Source organism: Mobula birostris, chromosome 2 (assembly GCF_030028105.1).
Source record: "Mobula birostris isolate sMobBir1 chromosome 2, sMobBir1.hap1, whole genome shotgun sequence".
Taxonomy (NCBI): domain Eukaryota; kingdom Metazoa; phylum Chordata; class Chondrichthyes; order Myliobatiformes; family Myliobatidae; genus Mobula; species Mobula birostris.
Window position 1 is genome coordinate 229,693,748 of NC_092371.1, and position 24,570 is coordinate 229,718,317.

The 24,570-nt window shown below is 41.5% G+C and overlaps 1 non-coding gene across 1 annotated transcript; it reads left to right on the forward strand.

The window, feature by feature from the left end:
- Positions 1-3,969: 3,969 nt before the first annotated feature.
- On the forward strand, positions 3,970-4,132 carry LOC140194320 (U1 spliceosomal RNA). The gene has a single exon (XR_011885171.1). It is a non-coding gene; the product is annotated as a U1 spliceosomal RNA (small nuclear RNA).
- Positions 4,133-24,570: the final 20,438 nt, after the last annotated feature.

The following is a 24,570-nucleotide window of genomic DNA, read 5'->3' on the forward strand; positions in this document are numbered from 1 at the left end:
AGCAATACAAAATGGAGGAACTCAGCAGGTTGTCAGCATCAATAGAAAAGAGTGAACAGCTGATATTTCGGGCCCAGACCCTTCTTGAGAAGATGCTGGAGAAGGGTCTTGGCCTGAAACGTCACCTGTTTATTCTTTTCTGCAGATGCTGCCTGACCTGCAGAGTTCCTCCAGCATTTGGTGTGCGTTGCTTTGAATTTCCAGCATCTGCAGACTTTTTCATATCTATTTATTTATTTTGAGATCCAGCACATAAAGTGCACTTCCTGCCCTATCAGTCATGCTTCCAGAAACTCACTGATTGAACTCCGGCCTAACCACAGGACAATTTACAACATCCAATTAACCTACTAACCGATACCGCTTTAAACTGTGGGGGAAAACCGCTGCGCCAGGAGGAAGCCCTCTCGTTCACAGGGAGGACATACAGATTCCTTACAGATGGCAACAGAATTGATCTCCAAACTCCCACGCCCCGAACTGTAATAGCATTGTGCTAACCGCTAGGCCACTGTAGCTTTATGTGATTTCTCTCACATATTAATGCAACAAGAATCAGCAATGTTCACTACATATGTATTTACAATGGACTGTTGTTTTATTATACAGTAAATCATACCATTAAACCATTTATTAAGGGTAGATATTTGGTATTATCCCATGCATATAAACATGGTTATAACCTACAGTACTTCATAACCGGGAATATAACTTGATTAATTTTTTCATACTCTGGGATTATTTAGCAGTGTATTCTGATGTACTTGAGCATTACGGACTTCTGCTGAAACTGTGGTCTGTCCTACGAGTGGGTGGAGTGCATTAAAAATATTTTTTAAAAAAGAGAAAACATATTGCCATCTCAAATGTTGGCAGCTTTTAGACTTGCAAGATTAAGTTTCCTTAAACAAAGTTTGTGCAATCACATTTTATGCTTTCAGTTGGAAACAGTGCCAGTGAGTCAGTTGCCTGTCGAGGACTTTCATATATTAAACTTGAGCCCAATATTTATCTTCTGAATATGCCAATCAGCTTTTTCCATAATTTCCAGAATGACTCACACTTGTGACAATGCGTCATCATGTATAAACCGATTAATTCTGCAAGGATATATGCTCTCGGTGGCCACTTTATTAGGTAGCAGCTGAATCTAATGAAGTGGTCACTGAGTGTGTTCATGCCCTTCTGCTACCCACCCACTTCCAGGTTTAATGTGTTATGCATTCAAAGATGTTCTTCTGCGCACCTTTGAGTTGCTGTCGCCTTCCTGTCTGAACCAGTCTGGCCATTCTCCTCTGACCTCTCTCATTAACAGGGCATTTTCACCACAGAATTGCTGCTCATTGGTTTTTTTTCACACACACCATTCTCTGTAAATTCCAGAGGCTGTTGTGTGTGAAAATCCCAGGAGATTAGCAGTTTCTGAGACACTCGGTCTACCCTGTCTGGCACCAACAATCATTCCAAGATCATTCACTGAGATCACATTTCTTCACCATTCTGATGACTGGTCTGAACAACAAATGAACCGGATGACTGTGCCAGCATACTTTTATGCATTGAGTTGCTGCCACATGATTGGCTGATTAGATATTTGCATTAATGAGCAGATGTATAGGTCTACCTAATAAAGTGGCCACCAAGTACACATTGACCGTACCAGCAAAGCAATGAAGCAAGAGTGGTGAAAATAATTACCATACCTTTTATATATTTCACAGATTTCTGAAGAAATACTGGTTAGTTTTATGTTTTGTAAGTCCCAAGCATAAAACTAACTGGAAGAAAAACAATGGAGTCTGGAATGGGAGTCTATCTCAATTTTTACTTTAAGCAAGGTGCATACGTAGGACGTGGTGGCATAATCACATGTGCCATTTACATACTTATACATATAACCGCAATGAATTATTTAAACAAAGAATGTTTAATCGAACAATATAGTTACAATATTACCAAAATATTACTGAGATATTAAATACACAACACGCCTCCTTGCTTAGCTATAAGCTCCAAATCTATATAGACATCCATTGCATAGTAACTTTTAAATTGTCCCATTCAGGCTTAAAGATTTCATCACTGTAGAAAACATTACCTCTTATGGGGTAATGTTTTTCCTGACAAGGGGGGAGGGGGTGTTCACTCTCTTTGGAAGGAGAGACATGTGGATGTGAAACAATCTCAGGTTCTGGGGCCTCCTCTGTGCTGGTTGTCAGAATTGACTATGGGACTGCAGGAGATGGTTCTAAGCGGTCTGGATACCTTTCTTCTGGATGTGTTGGCATCCCGTAAAATGTATAGCAAGCTTCACTAGATGATGCGGATCATAATGTGTGAGTGAAGTGTTTGACGTCACCACTCCCTTTGTCTTTTGGAAAGCTACCTCACACTGCTTTGTTCATTGGCAGTAATGAGTTCAAGGGGTAGCCAAGTTCGGTAGGGACCTGGTATAGCAATTGACAAATCCTAGAAAGGACCACAACTGTAACACAGCCTTTGGCCTTGGGGCATCCACCACTCCTTGCATTTTCTCAGCACATTTGACTAAACCCTGTGTGTTGAAGTAAGTGAAGCTTGGTTCAAAGAATTCACATAGTGCTCTGAACGCATAATCTTCTAATCTTTTTAGACCAAAAGACCATAAGACATAGGAGCAGAATCAGTCCGTCTAGCATAAAGTGTCTGCTCCACCATTTAATCATGGCTGATCCTTTTTTCTCTATCTCCTCCTCAACCCCAGTTCCCAGCCTTCTCCCTGTAACCTTTGATGCCATGTCCAATCAAGAACCTATCAATCTCTGCCTTAAATACACCCAACAACCTGGCCTCCGCAGCTGCATGTGGCAACAAATTCCACAAATTCACAACCTTTGGCTAAAGAATCATTGTCTTGAGATTTTGGAGATGTTCCTTGTTGCCTGGGCACTGAGTAACCTGGTCCACAGCTTTTTGCAGATGCAACTCCAAAAACAGCCTATTATAGTGATAAAAACTTTTGTGAATGTTTATGGTGGGTGTTTATGATGGACTCTTTTTCCATCTCCATCTGTAGGTAGGACTCAACTAAGTCCACTTTACTGAAATATTTCCCACCAGAAAGGTTTGCAAAGATATCATCGAACCTGGAGGTAGATAAACTTGCAGAACAGTTGCAGATTGGCATTTGTGATGCTGTAAGCATCACTGAATCCTGGCTGAAAGAAGATTATAACTGGGAGCTTAATGTCCAAGGATACACATTGTTTTGAAAGGATAGGCAGAAAGGCAGAGTGGACGGCGATGCTCTGTTGGTAAAAAATGAAATCAAATCATTTAAAAGAAGTGACATCGGGTTGGAAGGCGTTGAATCATTATGGATAGAGCTAAGGAGCTGCAAGGTTGAAAAAAGCCCTGATGAGAGTTGTATATAGACCCCCAAACAGGAGTGAGGATGTGGCCTACAAATTATAATGGGAGATAGAAAATGCATGCCAAAAGAGTCAATAGAGTTACAATAGTCATGGGGGATTTCAATATGCAGGTAGATTGGTAAATTCAGATCGGTGCTAGATTCCAGGAGGTGGAATTTCCTATGAGATGGCTTCTTAGAGCCCACTAGAGGATCAGCTATCCTGGATTGGGTGCTGTGCAATGAAACAAAGTTGATTAGAAAGCTTAAGATAAAAGAATCCTCAGGGACAAGTTATCGTAACATGAACAAATTCACCCTGAAATTTGAGAAAGAGAAGCTAAAGTCAGATATATCAGCATTACAGTGGAGTAAAGGGAATTACGGAGGCATGAGACAGGAGTTGGCCAGAATTGATTGGAAAAGAACACTAGTAGGGATGATGGCAGAGAAGCAATGACTGGAATTTCTGTAAGTAATTCAGAAGGCACAGGATATATACATCCTAAAGAGAAAGAAGTATCCTAAAGGAAGATGACACAACTGTGGTTAACAAGAGAAGTGAAAGCCAACATGATATACTTACCTGGCAGGGAACCATCGGTGATCAGGAGGGCCAAGATTTCAGGACGAGACTGTCCCAGTGCACTTTGGGTGTGCTGATGTCTGCAATATCCCAAATTGCAGGATACTCAACTGCAAAATTTGTGGTGCTGGGGACTGTGTTTGCACTCTCCCCGATAATAAAAAAGCCAACATGAAAGCCAAAGAGTGGGCATATAATAGAGCAAAATTAGTGGGAAGTTAGAGGATTAGGAAGCTTTTAAAAAGCAACATACAGCAACTAAATAAGTCATTAAGAAGGTAAAGATGGAATATGAACATAAGCTAGCTGACAATATTAAAGATCTTCAGGTACATAAAGTGAAAAGAGGGGTGAGAGTGGATATTAGACAGCTGGAAAATGACGCTGTAGTGGTAGTAGTGGGGGACAAGGAAATGGTCTATGAACTGAATAAGTATTTTGCATCACTGTGGAAGATGTTAGCAGTATGGTGGAATTTCCAGGTGCCAGTGGGCATAACAGGGTTACCATAACTACAGAGAAGGTTCTTGGGAAACTGAAAGGTCTAAAGTTAGATAAGTCACCTGGGCCAGATGGTGAACATGCCAGAGTTCTGAAAGAATGTGGATGCATTAGTAATGATCTTTCAGGAATCAAGAGATCCTGGAATGGTTCCAGAAGACTGGAAAATTATAAATGTCACTCTACTCTTCATGAAGGGAGAGAGCCAGAAGAAAGGAAGCTACAGCCCAGTTGGTCTGACCTCAGTGGTTAGGAAGATGTTGGAGTCAATTACTAAGGATGAAGTCTCAGGATACTTGGAGGCACATGTTAAAATAGGCTGTAGTCAGCATGGCTTCCTCAATAGAAAATCTTGCCTGACATATCTGTTGGAACTGTTTGAAGAACTATCAAGTAGGAAGGACAAAGGGATATCAGTTGATACGTACATGCATTTTCAGAAGGCCTTTGACTGGGTGCCACACATGAGGCTGCTTAACAAACTACAAGCTCATAGTATTACATGAAATAGTCTATCACGGATAAAGCAGTGGCTGATTAGCAGGAGGGAAACAGTGGGGATAAAGGGAACCTTTTCTAGTTGGCTGCAGATGAATAATGGTGTTATACAGGGATCTGTGTTGGGACTGATTATTTTTACATTACATATCAATGATTTGGATGATAGAATTGATGGTATTGTTGCAAAGTTTGCAGAAGATATGAAGATAGGTGGAGGGGCAGGTAGTTTTGAGGAAGTGGAGAGGCTACAGAAGGACTTAACATAGATTAGGGGAATGAACAAAGAAATGTCAATTGGAATATGGTTTCGGGAAGTGTATGGTCATGCACTTTGGTAGAGGAAATGAAAGGGTTGACTATATTCTAAATGGTGAGAAATTACACAAAACTGAGGTGCAAAGGGATTTGGGAGTTCTTGCTGAAGATTCCCTGAAGGTTAATTTGCATATTGATTCTGTGGTGAGGAAGGCCTATGTGATGTTAGCATTCATTTCAAGAGGACTAGAATATACTGTAAAAGTAAGGACGTAAAATGCAGATTAGTGAGGCCACACTTGGAGTATTATGAGCAGTCTTGGGCCCTTTATCTTAGAAAGGATGTGCTGAAACTGGAGATGGTTCAAAGGAGATTCACAAGAGTGATTCTGGGATTAAATGGCTGATCATATGAAGAGTGTTTGATGGCCCTGGGCCTGTATTCGCTACAATTCCAAAGAATGAGGGGTGACCTTATTGAAACCTATCAAAGGCTTTGGTAGAATGAATGTGGTGAGAATTTTTCCTATGATGAGAAAGTCATAGACCAGAGAACATAACCTCAGAATAGAGAGGCATCATTTTAGAAAGAAGATGAGGAGGAATTTCTTTAGCCAGAGGTTGGTGAATCTGTGGAATTCTTTGCCACAGGCAGAAGGGGAGACCTAGTCTTTATGTATATTTAAGGTAGAGGTTGATTGATTCTTGACTGGTCAGGGCATGAAGGGATATGAGGAGAAGGCAAGAGATTGGGAATGAGAGGAAAATTGGATCAGCTATGATGAAATGGCAGAGCAGACTTGATGGGCCTTATATTGATCTACGTTCAGTATGAGGTTGATGATCACCTTAAAATCACCTCAGATTGCCAAGAAGACTGTCTCTGGAGTACTATTAATAGCTGGGGTCATTCGTCTTGTAAAGACACTACACAGAAGAAGGTAATGGTAAACAACTTCTGTCGAAAAATTTGTCAAGAATAATCATGGTCATAAAGATCATGATCACTCATGTCTTCTGACACAGCACATAATTGTAACCCTAGATTCGGCTAGCAGCTTAATCTAGGAGAAGATGGCCTCCAGTCTTGCCAAACTTAAGAAATCTTGTTTGGGTGGATGCTGCATGATGTGTTCCCCTGTCACAAATCAGTACCACGAAATAACAAACAGTGCACAATATGCAATTTAATGATTAAGCTTTATAATCCTTAATTTAACTATAGTGTTGGTAAAGAAAAAAAAAGAAAAAAGGCCCATTCTCATGAAACAGTCCAATGCGCTCGTTGGAGCTCATTGTTTTCCCGTCTGTTCGTTCTCCATCGATTTCTCCCCGAGCGTTGACTCCTGACCCCATTCCAAGTCCACTCCGCCCTGCAGTCCACGACTTCTCCGTTCTGGCATCTTCTCTCTCCATCTTCCGTCGAATGAAAGACCGCAAAACCTTCTCTGGGGCACACAAGGAAGGAAAACATCTCCCCTCATTGGCCAGTGCACATTCCAAAGCCCCCCTTATCTCTAGTCATAACCCAAACACTGCACTACAGAGAAACCATTACATTAACAGGGAAAACTTTCCCAAATTGCTACATAATGATGGTGATGATTAATCCAGTTTGCTGGTAGCAAATTTCTGGCAGCCCAAAGCTATGATAGGACATGCTGATGTAGTGAGTTCTAGTCTAGTACTACCTCAGAGGTGTACATTGATCAAAGTCACAATCAATGTTCCTTCTAATTTTTATTTACAGCTGTGCAAACCAACCATTGCTGTGAGCATGAAGTTTTACATGGCCTGAAAACTGCATGGTAATTTAAATATTTTTGTAATATTCATACTATGAATATTTAAAATGAAAAATGAGAACTCAAATATTCTTAATTAATAAAATACAGTACAAAAAAGTCTTTCATGTTGCATTCAATGGGCTGGCAGTTTATTGACTTCTATTCTGTGTTTATTATTACAGCTTGTAACAGTGTTGAAACGTGAAACATTGACGATGTAAGTATGTTGAAGCTCAAAAATATTTCAAAGTAAAGATGTGGTAAATATATTATTTAGAAAATTTATTGATTATATTTATTAACACAATTAATTACAGGGTATCTCACAATTATATTAACAATAGATTTCAAAACTATATTAGCATTATATATAAGAAAATTCCAGCCGCATGGCAAGGAAGGCTATGTGCGCAGGAGCATTTCAGTCACCGTAAAACTGTATACCCACGCAGCTTAGAGGGAGCTGTTGACATAATCTTCCCACCCTGCATACCAGGCAGAGTTTAATGCTGCAAATGCCAATGACTTCACCAATATAGTAAACTGGGTGCCTGCATGAACTGCCAGATCGTAATAAATTTGGCACTTGACTGCTCAAATAACAGTGCCCATGGGGCCAAATTTTACAGTTATTCTATAGACTGCATTGGGAGGCTTTACTCTGCAATATACTTAAAGTTTCAGTACAGCAAGATTTTCATATTTAAGTTGCAGTTTACAGTTGTCCTATGTTGCCTTAAGTCACCATTCAGGAGGCTGTTCACACAATTAAAGCTTTAAAGATCAAGCAATAAATAATAAGAAGCATAGAGGATACACATAAACAATTCATCCTTGGAACAGGCAAAGAAAACGAGTAACACCATAAGAGTATAATACATAGAAGCAGTATTAGGCTATTTGTCCATCGAGTCTGCTCCATCGTTCCATCATGGATGATTTATTATCCCTCTCTACCCCATTCTTCTGCTTTCTTGGGTTAACCTTTGATGTTCCCACTAATCAAGAACCTATGAACCTCTGCTTTAACTATCAATTAAATTCGAGTTTACTTATCCATACATGGATACAGCCATATGTAACAGCTTTCCTCTGGGGCCAGGGTGCAAAACATACACGGCATTGTCTTGTGATTGTAGAAAAAAACATTCATAAAGAAAAAAAAAACCTCTAGTTGGCTCCTGAGAGGCTACTGCATCCGAGCATGCCGCCCTCTTACTGGAAAACTGGAAATATATCCAATGATTTTGGTTCCACAGCCATACCTGACAATGATTTCCAGAGACGCCACCATCTGGCTAAAGAAATTCCTCCTCATCTCTGTTCTAAAGGGATATACTGAGTCTGGTTCCTCTGGTCCTAGACTTCCCCAGCATAGGAAACATCCTTTCCACATCCACTCTGTTAAGGCCTTTCACCATTCAATGAGATCCCCTCTCATTCACCTTGGCAAGCATTACTTTGGCATTTCCTCACATGTTTCACATCATCTGAATGTTGTGAGTGCATTTAAATTAAGAATGGTCCAAATATACTTTTTGGATTGCACTTCCCTGGGGTCAAGCTCCCATTGTTTCAATGCATTCATCAGCACTTTAAGTGCACCTTAAATGGCTCCTTGCCAAATATGAAATTTTAATCCTTCCCCTTCCCAGAGTGGCTCTTCAGTTTTTCAGTTCAGTGTGCATAAGCTCTGACAGTCGACCTGCTGTGGGAAAGGATCTAGCGATGAGTTAGAAGTACAGTATGTACCAACCTACATGTGCAGGTGTGACTGAATATGACTAGTCACTGGGATTCCCTCAAAGTTATACTAGCAATGCACACAAACAGAATTTTTCAGCCTCTAGATCATTAAAGCAAAATACCGCTCATTTATTACAATGGAAAATCATCCCATCAAGTGTATTATGACAACATTCCACCACATGGTATGCTTTAAAGTTTATCTACAGTTGGCACACTGCCCATTCCTGAACTGACTTTTCTTTCCTACACCAATCCCCTCTCCAGATCTCCTTCCCTTAACACTAATACTGAACAGTGTCAGTGATCACATCCAATTAATTAATTGCCTCTCAAAAATGCAGAAGTGCAGCCGCCTCTGCAATGAATAGGCCAATATAACATGCCATAAAAATGCAATTCTTTTTAAGTGAGTGGTTTTAGACTTCTTAGGAACAAAGTAAACTCTGGTGTTGAGTTAATGACTTTCATTTGTATTATAAAAATGGAATCCATTAATTCTTCTAACAAATGTGTCAGTTTATCATTTCACCATTTCCCAATAGAAGTCTGATCAACATCAATGTCAGTTCAAATTTCTAAAAATTAACTACATAAGTTCTTATATTTTATTATACCCATTTTACCGCTGTTTAATGAAATCCTATAAAGTATCATCTCTCCTTCTATGACATTATTTATTCTTGGATTATGATGAGGTATGATGAATTATGGCAGGGAGGGAGGCAAAAGAGGTGGGGGTGTGGCACTGTTGATCAGAGATAGCGTCACGGCTGCAGAAAAGGAGGGAGTCATGGAGGGATTGTCTTTGGAGTCTCTGTGGGTGGAAATTAGGAACAGGAAGGGGTCAATAACTCTACTGGGTGTTTTTTATAGACCACCCAATAGTAACAGGGACATCGAGGAGCAGATAGGGAGACAGATTCTGGAAAGGTGTAATAATAGCAAGGTTGTTGCGGTGGGAGTCACCGGGGAGGGACGGGATGTACCCCAGGCTACTGTGGGAGGCGAGGGAGGAGATTGCTGAGCCTCTGGCGATGATCTTTGTATCATCAATGAGGACGGGAGAGGTTCCAGAGGATTGGAGGATTGTGGATGCTGTTCCCTTATTCAAGAAAGGGAGTAGAGATAGCCCAGGAAATTATAGACCAGCGAGTCTTACTTCAGTGGTTGGTAAATTGATGGAAGAGATCCTGACAGACAGGATTTATGAACATTTGGAGAGGTATAATATGATTACGAATAGTCAGCATGGCTTTGTCAAGGGCAGGTCATGCCTTAGGAGCCTGATTGAATTTTTTGAGGATGTGATTAAACACAGTGATGCGGGTAGAGCAGTAGATGTAGTGTGTATGGATTTCAGCAAGGCATTTAATAAGGTACTCAATGCAAGGCTTATTAAGAAAGTAAGGAGGCATAGGATCCAAAGGGACATTGCTTTGTGGATCCAGAACTGGCTTGCCCACAGAAGGCAAAGAGTGGTTGTAGACGGGTCATATTCTGCATGGAGGTTGGTGACCAGTGGTGTGCCTCAGGGTTCTGTTTTGGGACCCCTACTCTTCGTGACTTTTATAAATGACCTGGATGAGGAAGTGGAGGGATGGGTTAGTAAATTAGTTGATGACACAAAGGTTGGGTGTGTTGTGGATAGTGTGGAGGTCTGCCAGAGGTTACAGCGGGACATTGATAGAATGCATAGCTGGGCTGAGAAGTGGCAGATGGTGTTCAACGCAGAAAAGTGTGAGGTAGTTCATTTTGGTAGGTCAAATATGATGGCAGAATATACTATTAATGGTAAGACTCTTGACAGTGTGGGTTTGTGGTGCGTGGCCAAGTGGTTAAGGCATTGGACTAGTGATCTGAAGGTTGTGAGTTTAAGCCTCAGCTGAGGTAACGCGTTGTGTCCTTGAGCAAGGCACCTAACCACAGACTGCTGCAGTCCACCCAGCTGAAAATGGGTACCGGCAAAATGTTGGGGGTTAACCTCGTGATAGACTGGCGTCCCACCCAGCGGGGGGGTGAGTCTCGTATTCTCAGTCACTTCACGCCACGGAAACCGGCATAAGCACCGGCCTGATGAGCCTAAAAAAGGCTCGAGACAGACTTTCACTTTAACTTTAACTTGGCAGTGTGGAGGATCAGAGGGATCTTGGGGTCTGAGTCCATAGGGCACTCAAAGCTGCTGCGCAGGCTGACTCTGTGATTAAGAAGGCATACGGTGCATTGGCCTTCATCAACCGTGGGATTGAGTTTTAGAGCCGAGAGCTTGCAGCTATATAGGACCCACATGTGGAATGCTCTGCCTCAGAAGGCAGTGGAGGTCAATTCTCTGGATTCTTTCAAAAAAGAGTTAGATAGAGCTCCTAAAGATAGCGGAGTGAAGGGATATGGAGAGAAGGCAGAAAAAGGGTACTGATTGTGGATGATCAGCCATGATCACAGTGAATGGTGGTGCTGGCTTGAAGGGCTGAATGGCCTACTCCTGCACCTATTGTCTATTGTCTATTGTCTATTGACCCTGGTCAGACCACACTTGGAGTACTATGCTCTGTTTTGGTCGCCTCACTGCAGGAAGGATGTGGAAACCATAAAAAGGGTGCAGTGGAGATCTACAAGGATGTTGCCTGGATTGGGGAGCATGCCTTATGAGAATAGGTTGAGTGAACTCGGCCTTTTCTCCTTGGAGCCACAGAAGATGAGAGGTTACCTGGTTGAGGTGCATAAGATGATGAGAGGCATTGATCATGTGGATAGTCAGAGGCTTTTTCCTAGGGCTGAAATGCCACCTTAAATAGTTTTAAGGTGCTTAGAAGTAGGTACAGCGGAAATGTCAGGGGTAAGTTTTTTATGCAGAGAGTGATGAGTGCGTGGAATGCGCTGCTGGCGACAATGGTGGAGGCAGATATGATAGGCTCTTTTAAGAGACCCCTTGACAGGTACATGGAGCTTAGAAAAATAGAGGGCTATGGGTAACTCTAGTAATTTCTAAGGCAAGGACATGTTCGGCACAGCTTTGTGAGCCAAAGGGCCTGCATTGTGCTGTAGGTTTTCTATGTTTCTATAAACTTCAACATATGTAAATACTTCTTTGCTACATAATAATTGTTTATCCTCTTAAGAGGAGTTCATGTCATTCAAGATAACATAATGCAAGTTGTCCTTATTGCTTATTTATGTGAATTACATATAGTCATAGTTGTGTAATATAATATAGTTTTATTATAAAATATTAGGTTGAAAAAAATAATCTGCCTCTTTAGTGAAATAATAAATTACAATGCTGATAATTTTAATTTTTCAAAGACTACACTTAGTAGTTCTATATTTCAATTAAATAATATACTTAAATATTTAACTCTGCCCTTTTATAATGTACTTGCAATGGCGATAAAGAAAAGATCTATATATATTTAGCAAACTTATTTTGCTCATTTTTATGTATTTTAGCAAGAATATACTTATATTGAAGTACCCCATTCTCAGTCTTCCATCACTGTCTGAAACGCTATCCAATTCTTTGCTTACAGATGGAAAGGATTTTGACTCAAGATTGCCAGGCACTGAAGAACACTGCATCTGAGATCAATACATCATGCCTTCCATCATCTCTTAGATGGCCAGAATTGCACTGGTAGCTATGGTGATGTGTTACAAGTTACTTACAGAAATTCTGATTGCAATTTGACTGAATTAATCTCACTGTAATCTGAAGCCTGTAATTTCCCTTTCAGCAACACAATTGAACTGTCTTAATGAACTAGCAATTTCACAATTTTTTGAAGGACTCAGCAGACCTAACTCTCAAAATGCAGGTACAGCATCTTTTAGCCAAAAAAGGTACGTACATCGCCATGGCTGGAAGAGAGAGAGAGAAGGGAAGGACTTCTAGCCAGACTGAGATGCCAAGGAATGAAAGATCCCCTACCCAGCATCTTGTCCGATAACGTACAGTCACTGGAAAACAAGAGCTAAAGGCAGGATTGCTGTATCAGAGGAAGATGAGGAATTGCTGTGTTCTGTGATTCATGGAGACATGGCTCACTACAGACACATCAGATACATCTGTAAGTCCTGCACACTTCTTGATACACAGAACTGCTGATTTGGAAACGGCAAAAGGTGGGGGTCTGTGTTTCATGATAAACTCTCTGTGGTGCACGAACGCAGCAGTCTTGTTGCACTCTTGTTTGTTTCCCTGACATGGAACATTGAACGATTAAGCCTGCGATCCTGACTGCAGTTTACATACCTCCCAAAGCTCATGTTATTCAGGCACACAAAATATTGAATGTTGTCATTACCAAACAAAAGAACAGTCCACCTTGACGTATTTCAAATCATTGTTGGGGACTTCAATCAGGCCTGTTTGAAAAAATTTCTGCCCAGTTATCATCAGCATATTTCCTGCAGCACCATGGGTCCCAACACACTCAACCACTGCTATACTACGATTAGGACAGCCTAGATCACATTTTGAGAAATCTGGTCACTTGGCTGTCTTTCTCCTACCTGCATATAGGTAGAGGCTAAAGGTCAAGGCTCCAGAGATGAGAACAACAAAGAGGCGGTTCTGTCAGGCAGAGAAGTGGCTACAGCATTGCATTGAGTTGATGGACTAAGTCGTGTTCAAGGGCTCATCACCGGCGTCCAATGGATACACCACATTGTCATGGACTTTATGAAAACAGTCCTCGATGAGTGTGTCTCCAGAAAATCACTCAGAGTCTTCCCCAAACAGAAACCCTGGATGAGCCATGAGATCTGCAATCTGTTGATGGCCAGATGACCCTCTTGTGTTGAGGGCATTTGGGTCTGGTGACCAAGTAAGATGCAAGAGTTCTAGGTCTGATCTCCAGAAAGCCACCTCACATGCGAAGTGGCAATTCATGACCAAACTTGAATCACTGAAAGCTGCTCAGCAGCTGTGGCTCAGCTTAAATGTTATCACCTCCTTCAAAGTGAAACCAAGTGACATAGGTGACAACAGGGCATCGGTCCCAGAAGAGCTGAATGCCTCTTATGGTCACTTTGACCACCAAAACATGGAGGAATCTTCACGAACTCTAACTGCCTCCAATGACTATGATTTCAGTCTCTGAGGCCGACATGAAAGCATTATTCAGAAGGGTGAACCCACGAAAAGCATTCAATCCACACAGGATACTGGATGGATACTAAAGAGCCATGCTGATCAACCAGCTGGAGTATTCACAGATATCTTTAACCTCTCGTTTTCACAGTCTGAGGTACAGGCAGGCTTGAATTATACCAGTGCCTAAGAGGAAAGTGGCAGCCTGCCTTGGTGAGTATTGTCCAGTGTCACTTACGTCCATTGTGATGAAGTGCTTTGAGATGTTGGAGATACTGTATCAATCCTGCATAAGAAGTGACTTTGATCTGCTCCAATTTGCCTACCATCTCAACAGGTCCACAGCAGATGCCATTTCATCGGCTATTCACTCAACGCTGGAACATCAGGAAAATACAAACATCAGGATGGCTATTTTCAGCTATAGCTCATCATTCTCTCAAAAGTAATCAAGATTCTTCACTACTTTCTTGTGCAATTGGATCCTCGATTTCCTCACTTGCAGACCCCAGTCGGTTCAGATTAGGCCGCAATACCTCCTCCATAATTTCCATCAGGTGCACCTCCAGCTGTATGCCTAGTACCCTGTTCTATCTGCTTGAAGCTTCTAACCGTGAGGCTAAGCACAGCATCAATGTCATATTTATGTTGGCTGATGACATCACTGTCATTGGCCGAATCAAGGGTGGTGACGACTCAAAGTATAGGAGTGAGATTGAAAATCTGGCTTGAGTGGTGACACAACGAAAACCTCTCACTCAATGTCAGCAAGACTAAGGAGTTGAGTATTGACCTCAAAAGGAGGAAAATGGAGGCCCATGAGCCAGTCCTCATCAGAGGTGGAGTGGGCTAGCAGCTTTAAATTCCTCAGTGTTATCACTTCAGAGGACCTGTCCTGGGCCCAGCACTCAGACTTCAACTACTGCACAGAGTCCTGCCATCTTCAGAAGTTTTCTGATGACTCTGCCATAGTTGGATGCATCAGCAAGGGAGATGAGGCTGAGTACAGGGCTACGGTAGGAAACTTTGTAACATGGTGTGAGCAGAATTATCTGCAGCTTAATGTGAAAAAGGCTACGGAGCTGGTGGTAGACCTGAGGAGAGCTAAGGTACCAGTGACCCCTGTTTCCATCCAGGGGGTCAGTGTGGACATGGTGGAGGATTACAAATACCTGGGGATACGAATTGACAATAAATTGGACTGGTCAAAGAACACTGAGGCTGTCTACAAGAAGGGTCAGAGCTGTCTCTATTTCCTGAGGAGACTGAGGTCCTTTAACATCTGCCGGACGATGCTGAGGATGTTCTATGAGTCTGTGGTGGCCAGTGCGATCATGTTTGCTGCTGTGTGCTGGGGCAGCAGGCTGAGGGTAGCAGACACCAACAGAATCAACAAACTCATTCGTAAGGCCATTGATGTTTTGGGGATGGAACTGGACTCTCTGATGGTGGTGTCTGAAAAGAGGATGCTGTCCAAGTTGCATGCCATCTTGGACAATGTCTCCCATCCACTACATAATGTACTGGGTGGGCACAGGAGTACAATCAGCCAGAGACTCATTCCACCGAGGTGCAACACAGAGCGTCATAGGAAGTCATTTCTGCCTGTGGCCATCAAACGTTACGACTCCTCCCTTGGAGGGTCAGACACCCTGAGCCAATAGGCTGGTCCTGGACTTATTTCAAAATTTACTGGCATAAATTACATATTACTATTTAATTATTTAAGGTTTTATTACTATTTAATTATTTATGGTGCAACAGTAACGAAAACCAATTTCCCCCGGGATCAATAAAGTATGACCATGACTATGACTATGACTACTTCCGTAGAAGCTTGTGAACATTTGGTATGACATCTAAAACTGACAAACTTCAACAGATATGTGGTGGAGAGTATATTGACTGGTTGCAATATGGCTTGGTATGGAAACACCAATGCCCCTGAATAAAAAATACTACAATAAGTAACGGATGCAGCCCAGTCCATCGTGGGTAAAGACCGCCCCATCGTTGAGTACGTCTACATGGAGTAGACCGTATGACATAGGAGGAGAATTAGGCCATCTGGCCTATTGAGTCTGCTCCATCATTCAATAATAGCTGATCATTTTCTTCTATCCCCTCCTCAACCCCTGATCCTAGCCTTCTCCCCATAACCTTTGATGCCATGTCCAACCAAGAACCTATCCATCTCTGCCTTAAATATACCCAATGACCTGACCTCCACAGCTGCATGTGGCAACAAATTCCACAAATTCACAACCCTTTGGCTAGAGAAATTTGTTTTTATCTCTGTTTTGAATGGATGCCCCTCTGTCCTGAGGCTGTGCCCCCTTGTCCTAAACACTCCGACCATGGGAAACATCATTTCCACATCTACCCTAACCTGGCCTTTCAAGATTCGAAAGGTTTCAATGAGATCCCCTCTTATCCTACTGAATTCCAGCGAGTACAGACTCAGAGCCAACAAACATTCCTTGTATGATGACCCTTTTATTCCTGGAATCATCCTTGTGAGTCTCCTCTGGACCCTCTCCAATGTCAGCACATCTTTTCTAAGATGAGGGGCCCAAAACTGTCTACAATACACAAGGTGAGGCCTCTCTAATGCCTTACTGTCACAGCAAAGCATATCCCATCATCAAGGACTTCCATCACCCAGGCTACACCCTCTTCTCACTGCTGCCATGAGGAAGAGGTACAGGAGTACAGGAGTCTGAGGGCCTATACCAGCAGGTTCAGAAACAGTTATTATTCCTCAACTATCGGGTTCTTGAACTAGAGGGCATAACTTCACACGACTTCACTTACCCTATCACTAAACTATTCCTTTTTCAAGACTCTTCACCTTATTTTCTCAATATTTATTACTTATTTATTTATTATTATATTTATTTTTCTTTCTGTATTTGCATAGTTTGTTGTCTTTTGCACATTGGTTTTTCATCCATCCTGTTGGGTGTGATTTTTCATGGATTTTATTGTGTTTCTTTGATTTACTGTTATGTCCACAAGAAAATGAATCTCAGTGAATAGATGGCTTTGTTGCCAAGTTTGCAGATGATACGAAGATTGGTGGAGGGGCAGGTAGTGTTGAGGAAACAGGTAGGCTACAGAAGGACTTAGACAGATTAGGAGAATGGGCGACAAAGTGGCAAATGAAATACAATGTTGGAAAATGAATGGTCATGCACTTTGGTAGAAGAAATAAGTGTGCAGATTATTTTCTAAATAGGAAGAAAATCCAAAAATCTGAGATGCAGAGGGACTTGGGAGTCCTTGTGCAGAACACCCTGAAGGTTAACTTGCAGGTAGAGTCGGTGGTGAGGAAGGCAAATGCAATGCTAGCATTCAGTTCAGGAGATCTAGAATACAAGAGCAGGGATGTGATGCTGAGGCTTTATAAGGCACTGGTGAGGCCTCACCTTGAGTATTGTGAACAGCTCTGGACTCCTCATCTAAAAAAAGATGTGCTGGTATTGGAGAGGGTCCAGAGGAGATTCACAGGAATGAAAGGGTTATCCTATTGATAGCTCTGGGTCTGTACTCACTGGAATTTCGAAGGATGAGGGGGGATATCATTGAAACCTTTCAAATGTTGAAAGACCTAGACATGGTAGATCTGGAAAGGATGTTTTCCAGAGCAACACACATCAAAGTTGCTGGTGAACGAAGCAGGCCAGGCAGCATCTCTAGGAAGAGGTACAGTTGATGTTTCAGGCCAAGACCCTTCGTCAGGACGTATGAGTCCTGACAAAGGGTCTTGGCCTGAAACGTCAATTGTACCTCTTCCTAGAGATGCTGCCTGGTCTGCTGCGTTCACCAGCAACTTTGATGTGTGTTGCTTGAATTTCCAGCATCTGCAGAATTTCTCATGTTTTCCGGAGCAGGGTGGTCTAGCTCAGGATAGAGGAGCATTCATTTAAAACAGACAGGCAGAGAAATTTCTTTAGCCAAGGGGTAGTGAATTTGTGGAATTTATTACCACAGGCAGCTGTGGAGGCCAGGTTGTTGGGTGTATTTAAGGCAGAGCTTGATAGGTTCTCAATTGGACATGGAATCAAAGGTTACGGGGAGAAGGCCGTGGAATGACGCTGAGGAGGAAAAAAGTATCAGCCATGATTGAGTGGCAGAGCAGACTCAATGGGCCAAATGGTCTAAATCTGCTCCTATATCTTATAGTCTTATGGTCTAATGATTGTATATAGTGACATGTACACATGTACTACACGAAATCATTAAATTCAGCACTTTTTACGTAGCTACGCTAAATGAATTGCAAAACATGAAAGAAAATACTTGCAAAAAAATTTACATTTATTACTGCAAAAACTGTAAAACTTGGGTATCAGTTTAAAACTTGACATATGCCCATTGTGTGTTTTAGTTTATGCCAGCATTTCTGAGAAATGCTATCATGAATATAGATAAAAGCTTTGTTGGAATATCAATCTGGTAGAAGCATGTGGAAAAGATTATGGGAAAAATGCAATTTTTTTACTTTAAAATCAACATTTCTCTGGTATTCAAAGGTGTACTAAGAGCACAACATAGCTTCAGATAACTAACAGATGCTGCAAGAAACACACACAAGATGCTGGAGAAACTCAGCAGGCCAGGCAGCTTCTATTGAAAAAAGTACTGTCAACGTTTCGGGCCGAAACCCTTCGGCAGTCTGGCCTGCTGAGTTCCTCCAGAATTTTGAGTGTGCTGCTCGGAATTCCAGCAGCTGCGGATTTTTTTCTCGTTTGTGAGGTGCTGCAAGGAGCAGATTTGACGTGTATCTCTGTGTGTAAATGGGTTTGTAGGTTCGTGAATGTTTTGTGTGAGTGTGTGTGCATTTATGCATGTGCGTGCATGTGTCTGTGTGCATGTGTACATCTGTGTATGTTTGTTTGTTTATGCAGGGCGGACTCTCTCAATGCATTAAAGATGATCCACAGGCATACTGGATTTGGCAGCTGGGCAAGAACTGGATTATGAGTTTACTGCAGGTTCAGCAGTTTTGTGTAGGGGAGGAGTCTGATGCATGGGCCGCAGCTTGCTCTGCATATTGTACTGCACTGGCTTGTGTGTCCGTAGTTTTACCGCAGGTAGCTCGATCAATTGCAACCTCAAAGCTTGCTGAACAAGAATATTTTTAAGTATTGTAAAGTGCTCTTGGTGGCAGAGACATCTCATTTTATGAAATGTCAACCATTAATTCCAGCAAATTACTTAGTAATATATTTCCAGGTATATTATCACTAAGATTAAATTAATTAATTCTTTGCATACTTTTAAAAAACAAATTAAAACTAATAAAATGAACAATTAAACAGAGGGCCACAGTCTGTGGTGTACAAATCCACCACTTGCATAGATTAGTAATCATTCTTGTTATCTAAGACAAAATACCATATAGCTAATTTTGAAAGTGTTACTGATATTGCTTGCATTAATTTTTTGATGCATTGTAGGTAAAATATTGATTTTACAACAAAATGCTTGAAAGGAATCAATGTTTGACGAAAAGTGAGTAATTTGTGAAGTCAAAGAAAAGAGAATTTTTGTAGAAGTTTAGCAGAAGGAGGCTAGGAGGCAGAGAGGAATTATTTGTGGACATGAAAGCAGTTGTATGACCAAAAGGTTAGAGGGGTTTGTGATGAAAGGAGGTTCAGAAGCAATGTTGCATTAAAGGGTTTAACAGCAATTCAAAGGGAGATAAAATAAATTTTAGCAGCCAAACTTTTGCCAATCAGCAGCTAAAAAGTAAATGTTTAAATCCATAGAGCTAACGTAGCTGAAGAAATGTGAAATTTCAATCATAATAATCTTGCTTGTCAGTTGGGGGTAGATATCAATCAGTTACTTTTCCTCCTTGCAGCTATTGCACCATTTATGGTTTGTCTCAAACAGTGTCTCTAATATGTAGATTTCTGTGATTCTTCTTTTATAATAATGTGTCAATAGATGTTTATCCAGGCATTTGGAGATGTTACTTCAAAAGTCCATAAATGGAGGCATCTGTGAAGCTTAGTGACGGTCTCTGGAGAATGGTGTGTACATCAAAAAGTTCAGCCCAATGCTGGCTACCCATTCCCCATCATTAATTCTTTTTGCCAGCACTCAGCCCATAACCCTCTATGTCTTGCTTTGCAAGAGTTCATCAAAATGCTTCTTAAATAGATGATCTATCACTCTCTCAGACAGTGTGTTCCAAGTTTCAAGCACCCTCCGAGTGACATTTTTTTTCCTCGAATTTTTAACTGTCTCCTCGCTCATGCTTCAATCTATCCCCTTTATTATGGAGTGGAGAAAGTGGGGAAGCTTCTCAGTACTTAACCCCCCTACAAACTTCATAACTCTATCAGATCCCCTCTCAACTTCCCCAGCTCCAAAGAAATCCAACACGGCCTATCCAGCCTCTTCTTGTAATTGAAATGTTCCATCACAGGATCCAATCACAAAAACAACCACAACCATCACACACTGCCTTCATTCACTGAGCTACTTTCACGTCCAATCTGCCAAATTGCCTGGAATCCCATGGAGTCTTAACTATTGGATCAGTCTCCCATGTGGGACCTTATCAAAGGCTACACTAAAGGTGAAGTAAGTTATGTCAACAACATGAGCATTGCCTCACTACTTTTTTAATTTCTATTTTTCCACTACTTATTTAATTTAACTATTATATATACTTACTGTAAGGCACATTTTTTCTATTATTATGTACTACATTGTACTGCTGCCGCAAAGCTAACAAATTTCATGACTTATGCCGACGTTGTTAAACCTGATTCTGATTCTGCTGTGATGTCCTCTGCAACCTCTCCAGTACAATTACTTCTTTCCAACAGTATAGCAAACAGAATCGTACACAGTACTTAAGCTGTGACTCAACTAATATATATAGTTGCATTATAACCCTCCATCCCTGATATTCGATGCTCCATTTATAATCACCTTATCTTCTAAATCACCTTATCTCAAGCTATATCCAGCTTCAGTAGCCAGCAATGATCTGAGAATTTCTGTCAGAGACCTAGCAATTTCCTCTTTAGCTTCCTCTGGTATCCCAGGATATATCCCATTGAATGGTAGGGATTTGTCCAACTTTCAGCTTGCTAAACACATAATACCTCCTTTTGATGGTAATTTGTTCTAGAATTCCATTGTTCTCCTTTATGAATTTCCCAACTATTATGCCTTTCTCCTTAGTGAATATAGATTTTTCTTTGGAGTGAAGGAGGAAGAGAGGTGATTTGATAGAGGTGCACCAGGTAAGAGCATTATATCAACCTGAACTGTTCATTAACAATCCTGCTGAGACAATAGGAAGTATGAAGTTTGATGGACAGGTGATACCCCATCAGGGGGAGGATAAAATAGCGGGTTTGCTAAGGCACAGACTCACACGTCACAAGACCCTGGAAAGAGCATTGTGCCCCACAAGTTGGTGGGAGTTTGGAGGACCGATTCGCGGAAATCGGTCAGAGGCTCACAGGGTGTAAAGGTATGACCAGTGGGAACCTATTGTGTGTCCGCCCTTGCCTGGGTGCCGGGTTCACCACGGAAGTATGATCGCATCCGGAGCGGAGGGGTCACAGTCGGTGACCACAACTGGATCAGAAGGCATCGAAAGGTTTGCCTGAAACCTCAACTGTATCTCTCTCTCTCTCTCTTTCTCTCCACTGGTGCAACAGCAGCGATTACTTCAAACTACACTAGACTGAACTGAACTCTGCTTCACCTTAAGACTGATCATTTTACCCCTAGACTGCGATAGAGCTTGGTTGATTCCTATTACCCTATTTCTGTGTATATGTGTATACTATCATTGCTAGCCTGTGACATTTATATCCTTGCGGTTAGTGTACTGTATTACTTATTTTCTTAATAAAAACACTTTATTAGTTTCTAGTAATCACAGACTCCAACGGGTGTTCCATTACTGCTGGTTTGACAACCCAGTTACGGGGTACCTAACAATAGCTAGAGATGTTTTGCCAGGGTGGAAATGGCTAATATGATGGGGCAAAACTTTAAGGTGATTGGAGGAAAGAATACAGGATGGTATATCAAAGCTATTTTTTTTTTACACAGGCTGTAGTGGGTGCATGGAACACACAGCCGGGGTGGTGGTAGAGGCAGATACATTGGGCACATTCAAGAAATTCTTAGATGGATGATGGATGGAGAGCAATGTAGAGAGAAGGGTTAGATTGATCAGAGAGCAGGTTAAAAAGTTGTGCTATAATGTTCTAAGTTCTAGGTTCTATATTCATTTACATCCTCTTGTTCCTGGAGATCCTTTCTCTTCCCCTGCTTATTCCTTGGCTTTAGTAAACTTTGCCATTTTTCTTAATCTTGCCCTTCTGAGGTAAGGTTCTTGCCATATCTTTATCCTTCAACCTACTTTCGTAAGAACCCACTTTAAGCTTTCTGTTTATCTGCAGAGTGTCCCCCCCTTTCACTTCTCCATATCTGCAACTTCAAGAACAACATCAAAATATTCCATCAACAAATGTTTCAACAGAAGATATTGGAAATGATTCTCGCCAGAAAGTAAGCAATTCTGGAGGGAAGAAAGAGATAGCATTTGTGGCTCATGAACTTTTGTCGAACCAGGGAGAACTTAATAAATAGGTATGCTTGTACATTTAGAGAAGGAAATGGATGGATTAAAAAAACAATAGTGGATGATTGCAACCAAGAGAAAATGGATGATGTTAACCTGAGTCAATTAGGAAATACTGCCAGACACTAATTAGTGACAGCTAATCTATCTGAAAAAGCTATGAATTGCAGGACAACTACGGAGAGACTTAAAAAATGACTGGAACCATCAGATGCACAATGGTAGTTGTTAGATATCTGAAACAAATGAGAAACCTAAGTCACTACAGTTTAGCAGAACAATGACCACTTTCACCACTTTGTATTAAAACGGACTTTGTTTTTATTCTAATTAATTTTTCTTGCAAAAAATGTGTATCATTTATATTCTATTTATGCTTTTCTTAGGAATGCTGACTTACTTACTTGCTGCCTGTTACACTGCTAATGTTTAGGGCAGCAATGAAGGTCCTCCATCTCTGGTGGTGTTCAGGTCTTCCTTCATTACGTCAGTAGGTTCATCTTGGTTTTCACTATTGTCAGTCATGCAAATCCCGGGTGGAGACTCAGGAATACCATTCCACTCAGATGTAGAAGAAATTTTTATTACTGCTTCCATAACAATTTTGATTTACCAGTCAGTGTTCTAGTCCTGAGATGAACCCTCAAACCTGGAGGACTGGTGGACCACTATTAGTCTGTCCTCTACCCTTTGACTGGCATGGATGACCCTACCAACAGCCAAAGCATAAAGCCCTGACTTCAGGCAGCATAGCTCTCTGGGTCTTTGAGGCACGCAAGCCTCCAACCCCTACAGCAAGATTTTGGTCCTCTTGGAGAGGGAATACTGCCTACACAATGCTACGAGGGGAGATAGATAGGTTCGTGGCCTAAGGTAGAAGGAGTCAATTTTAGAAAACCTAGCATATTTATTTATCAACAAGGTCCCCTCCTACATGTACACACTTAGTCCAGTGGTCGTGGAGCATACGGATCCCTTCATTTTAGAAGTGGTCCACAGCAGGGGTGATTGATAAGTTCGTGGCCTAAGGTAGAAGAGATGAGTTATTAACTTCAAACGTTCTGCATTATCACTCAAACAGTTGAACTGCACGTGCATGTAACGAGAGTGTCTTGGACCTCCAGGTGGTCCACAGCAGGGGGGTGATTGATAAGTTTGTGGCCTAAGGTAGAAGGAGATGAATTATACAGCTCTCGTTACATGCACGTGCAGTTCAACTCTTTAAGTGAAAATGCAGAAAGTTTGAAGTTAAAAACTCATCTCCTTGTACCTTAGGCCACAAACTTATCAATCATCCTGCTGTGGACCTCTTCTGGAGGTCCAAGACGCCGACTTCTACAAAGAAGGAATCCATATGCTCCACAACTGCTGGAATAAGTGTGTAGATGTAGGAAAAATAAATGTGCTAGGTTTTCTAAATTTGACTCCTTCTACCTTAGGTCACAAACTTGTCAATCACCCCTCATGTATACCTGTGATGCTGTTGCAAGTAAGTTATACATTGATGCTGTGCATACACGTACACAATATGGCAATAAATTTAGTAAATAATTTCAAACCTTGGATGAACCAGCAGGACAGGCAGCATGGAGTAACACCCAGTGGCGACTTTATTAGATGCACATGTACACCTGCTTGTTAATGCAATTATCCAATCATGTGGCAGCAACTCAAAGCAAGAAAGTATGCAGACATGGTCAAGAGCGTCAGTTGTTGCTTAGACCATACATGAGAACAGCAAAAAAAACTGTGACCTAGTGACCTTAACTGTGGCATGATCGTTGGTGTCAGATGGGGTGGTTTGAGTATCCCAGAACCTGCTGATCTCCTGGGATTTTCACACATAACGGTCTCTAGAGTTTACAAAGAATGGTGCAAGAAACAAAAAAAAAACATCCAGTGAATGGCAGTTCTGTGGGTGAAAACGCTTTGTTAATGAGAGAGGTCAGAGGAGAATGGTCAGACTGGTTCAAGCTGCCAGGTAGGTGACAGTAACTCAAGTGACCACATGTTACAACGCTGGTGTGCAGAAAAGCATCTGTGAATGCACAACTGATTGAACCTTAAAGTAGAGAGGCTACAGGAGCC